General features: G+C 22.7%; 1 long non-coding RNA gene across 1 annotated transcript; it reads right to left on the bottom strand.

Annotated features, from left to right (window-relative positions):
* Nucleotides 1-363: 363 nt before the first annotated feature.
* On the bottom strand, nt 364-848 carry LOC131611758 (uncharacterized). Its single transcript, XR_009287117.1, has 2 exons — nt 752-848; nt 364-639 (listed from the first exon to the last, which is right to left on the bottom strand). It is a non-coding gene; the product is annotated as an uncharacterized LOC131611758 (long non-coding RNA).
* Between the last annotated feature and the right edge of the window lie 4,194 nt (nt 849-5,042).

The raw sequence follows: 5,042 nt of genomic DNA, 5'->3' as shown, positions 1-5,042 counted from the left end.
AAATCATTATGATGAAAAAAAGATTTAGTCAGTTTGATGGTCTAGTTTAATGGTCTTCAGCTTGACAAGAGATGAAGGAGAAGGAGATGAGCAAGTTGAAAATGAAAAAAAAAATTAATTTAGGGAGGTTTGTAACCCTACGATCTCAAGTTTTCTTTCTAATAAAACAAGAAGTTGACGACATGCAGCGTGGTGTGTCGCGTCAACTTCCGTTAAAGAGAATAAACAATAGAAATAAAAAATATGGACGCTAAAAATTAAGAGGATAATTTTTGAACCATTTTTTTTTAAAAGATTAAAAGTGAAAATGCATAATTTTATAAGAACTTAAACATATTTAACCATCTTATAATAAACAATGACTTGTATATATTAATCAAGTTAAAAGATATCTTTTATTTCATAATATATTCCCTTACAAACTTTAATTCAACATACTTAAGATATCTCTTTTATTGATTCATACAATGACTCATCATTCACGACAACAACAACGCACAGTCTTAGGATTAATTTTATAGCATGTACCACCATACTTAAAGCCTTCTCCATAACACTCTCGATAGCATTCTAAATCTGAAGTGCAATCACCATCTTGACATTTTAAATCCAAAAGACTATATTCACCACTCGATAATCCTACAATAAAATAAATTTGATTTAGGTTTGTGTTAGTTTTTTTTAAAGAATATTTGAGTTTGTTTATTGTATTTGAAGTAAATTCAAAAAATAAAATACGTTTACTCATTACCTGAAAACAAAATCATAAAAATAACTAAAATCAAACCAAAATAAGATCGATTGATATAAACGCAAGCCATTGTTCAAAATTTTATCTTATATTATTTCTCTTGTAGATTTAAGACTTACATGTTCTTTATATATGTAAAATATTGAAAAGAAATTTAGAGAAAGTATAAAAGATGTATGAAAAGTTAAAATAAATAAATGCATTTAAATATTTTTAATTTTTTATTACTTTATTTTAATATTTGCAATTTTTATATATAATTTATTATTTAATTTGTCGAATGTCATTTATAATATTTAAGAAATGTCATTTTTATTTATTTGAAGCATTTATGATTAATTAATATATTTCTTAGAAACGTTTATTTGATTATTCGTAATTTTGAATATCATTTGAAGCATTTTTTGATGTTTTTCTAATTATTTTCAATCTCAACAATAATTAATTAATATATTTCTTGAAACATTTAATATTGCTATTGATTTAATATTATTTTTTTATAAACATTTAAATTTAAAAGTTTTTTAAAATTTTCATTTAAAATATAAAATAAATAAATAAAAATGTAAATCTTTTTTACTCTGATTTTCAATTAAGTCAAAGAAGAGTTAACATGTACAACTTGAGAAATTAAATAAAAAAAAAACCACTGAGTTTTATTACATCGCACAATATACTATTAGTTTAAAATTTTAATTAATTATTGGAAACATTTCAATTTTTGGTTTAAATCTTTGTGATTTTGTTTGTTTGACTGCATTATAAATATATGTTATTTTAATTTTTGTTCTTATTTCGTTGTTTTAATATTTTTGAAAAATTACTTTTTATTAGGTATGATCATCATACATAATAATAAAGTAAAATGAATTTTTGGGCTATTTTGACAACTGTTATGCTGACATCAAGTTAATGTTCTACAAACTTCCTAAAAAAAATTATTTTATATAAAAAATAATTATCTTTTTATTAATTATTTACCTTAGGTTTTTTATTTAAAATAATTATCTTCTTATATGAAAGGATATGGGGAAGATCAAATAAATCTGCTACTCGTATAATAATAAGAAAAGAAATTGGTTTTCCCCATACACTCTTTCACACAGATGAGGCGGATTTTTACTTATCACATCACTTACAAAGCTTCTTATCATTATCACTCATCACATCACTTCCAACGCTTCTTATCATTATCACTCATCACATCACTTCCAACGCTTCTTATCATTATCATCACTCTGCATCAGAAGTGGTAAAGGCTCGACATGTTTCTAATGCACATCAAATGCAGCCTCTATAAGAAGAACCCACATGAAGAGATGAATGCATTGTCCAATTCTTATACGTGAGTTTAACTTTTTTTTCATTTAACTGTTTCTTCTTCTTCAATTTCACTTCATGATGCCATTGATGCACGCTGTTTTTATTTTTCGATTTTGTTAATAGGGTTTTATGTTCTTCTTCATTCATCTTCTTCCTTCATCGAATTTTTTTAGGTGTTATTTGGATTTTAGATTTTTCTGTTATTACAGTAACCCAAAATGCATCGTATCCGGTCTGCAAACAATAATCATTTTCATGTTTTCATCCTTTTCGGTTCCTGCAAATTTCTTCCAATCAAATTGGATTTTCAAATTGTCGATTATTTCCATCTTTTTACATTGCTACTGTTTTATTTTTTCTTTGTTTTCATCATTTTTTAAGTTGTTATTGATTTTTTAATAAACTTTTTTCATTAGTTTTTTCATCAGATTTTATGACCACTCCATCTGTTTTTATTGTTCCATAACTTTTCACACAATGTTTTATTTTTAGTGGAAGCTTTGTGATCATTTCAAAAAATACGCAATAATAAATAGTTTTTAACATATTAGAAATATTTCTTATAAAATTTTGTGTATTAGTATTTCAATAATTTAATACTATATGGGAATCTTTATATGAGAATGTGAGAATGAATCTGAACCATTGAATTTTAAAATAAATGGTGGAGATTATGGGTGAATCTTTTTTTTCTCTCTCTCCTACATCATTTATTTCAAAATGTAGGAGAGAGAAAAAAAGATTCAGACATAATTTCCACCATTTATTTTAAAATTCAATGGTTCAGATTCATTCTCACATTCTCATATAAAGAAGCTTTCTCATATGATATGCCCTGGTTCAGAGGGCGTATCATATGAGAATGACATATTTATATGAGAATGTGAGAATGAATCTGAACCATTGAATTTTAAAATAAATGGTGGAGATTGTGGGTGAATCTTTTTTTTCTCTCTCCTACATTTCGAAATAAATGATGTAGGAAAGAGAAAAAAAAGATTCACCCATAATCTCTTTCTATGTTGATTTAAAATAAATATTATGGATCATAGAAAGAGAAACCAATTCAGTCCATTAAAATCAACAAAATCAAAATTTAATGGTCGTGATTCATTGTTCTCATTTCTCTTAATAACCAAGTGTTCTCACCTGAGTCGTCCCCATATATATATATATATATATATATATATATATATATATATATATATATATATATATATATATATATATATATATATATAAATTAAAATTTGAACTTTTAATAATTGTAATTATATTTATAAATATGTATTTAAGAAACGAAAATATATTTATTTTTAACTATAACATTTACTATTATAATAACGTATGACACTCACAAAAAAAAATCAGTACATTTATAATAAATCTACTAATTGATTGCAGTAATAAACTAATTCATGCCCTTTAATATGATTTCTCACAGATATTATACATCAAGACTAATAATTAATATATAATAAAATCGTTAATCAATAAAATCGTCAATTGATTAGAATATCGAGACTAATAATTAATATATGATACAATCGTCAATTGATTAGAATATAATAGATCTTATATAGAAATTTTATTTAACTAAAGATACAATCAAATTGATCTCTTATAGAAAATAATAATTAAAAATGAAATAACAAATATATGTAGGAAATTAATAATTAAATTACATATTAAATCATTATAATAGTATGAGTGCCAAGTAAAAAACATTAACTTTTTCAAACTAAATAGGAAAATTTCCTGAACTTTTGCTTTAAAAAATTAATGCTTTTATTTTTACCACAAAAAATCATAATTGTTTTATTAAATTCTAACATAAAAATTGATGATAGAAAAATGATTTTCACTTCTGTAATAGATAATAACCTCAACTAATCTAACGTTTTAAAAAAACTTTTTTTTAAAAAATTATTATTTTGAGAAACTAATTTTAAATTACTTAAAACTTTTTATTTTTTTTTTACATTTTAAATCTTATAAATTATTCCAAACATAGAATAATAAAACTAAGTTTTCCAAAAACTAAATTTTATATCTAAACTTTTAATTTCTATAATTTCTTTCATTGATTTCTAATCTTGGAATAAAAATGCACCGATAGTGTAAAATATTTTTACACTGTCAATCAATGAGAGACATGCATCAGAATAAATCCTATTTTTAATTTTAAAAATTAAAATTACATGGAAAATTAAAGCATTTTGATTGGTTGTATGTGTAAAACTGTTTTACACTGACAGTGCACTATCTTTAATCTCTTCAAATCTTTATCATTTTATTCTCCAAAATCTATAAATATAAAAGTTTTCTAAATTAAAAAAATTGATTTCATATAGATCATTTCTCAGAAATGAAGGTCATCTTTAAAATAAGATCTTATTTATTTATTTCATGTCGAGCAACTTTAAAAAAAATATTCATTTTAATTTCTTAATTGATATTATATATTTAAATACTTAATGATTTTTTTGGTAACTTAAAAAAAAATTAACAATTTCTATTCTTTAATAAATAATTAGACAACATACTTCTAAAATAAATATATTTTTAATAAATAATTATATTGTTGATTATAAAATAACTATATTATTATTGGTAAAAGACTTAAAAACTGCAAAAAAAAAATTATTTATTTTTTAAAAAACATATGTGAAAATATTATGGATAATTATCATAAGATAAGATTGTGTATATTTTATCTCTATTAGAATTAATTTCCTTATTCGTAAAAAATTAAAATAAATTATTTAATATTTACGATATATTTTATTTTAATTTTAGGCATATGCAAATCAAATAAAATAGAGTATTTTTAAAACTGTGTTGTTTTACTATAAAATAAATATAGGCTTAAATGCACCATTGGTCCCTGTAAGTTAGCGAGTTTTTTATTTTCGTCCCTGTAGGTCTGAGTCCCTATATTTCACTTTCGCGTTTGTTTTAGTCCCTA

The sequence above is a fragment of the Vicia villosa genome, linkage group LG6 (genome assembly GCF_029867415.1).
Source record: "Vicia villosa cultivar HV-30 ecotype Madison, WI linkage group LG6, Vvil1.0, whole genome shotgun sequence".
Lineage (NCBI taxonomy): Eukaryota > Viridiplantae > Streptophyta > Magnoliopsida > Fabales > Fabaceae > Vicia > Vicia villosa.
Note: the sequence above shows the minus strand (reverse complement) of the source record. Positions and strands in the feature narration are given on the sequence as shown.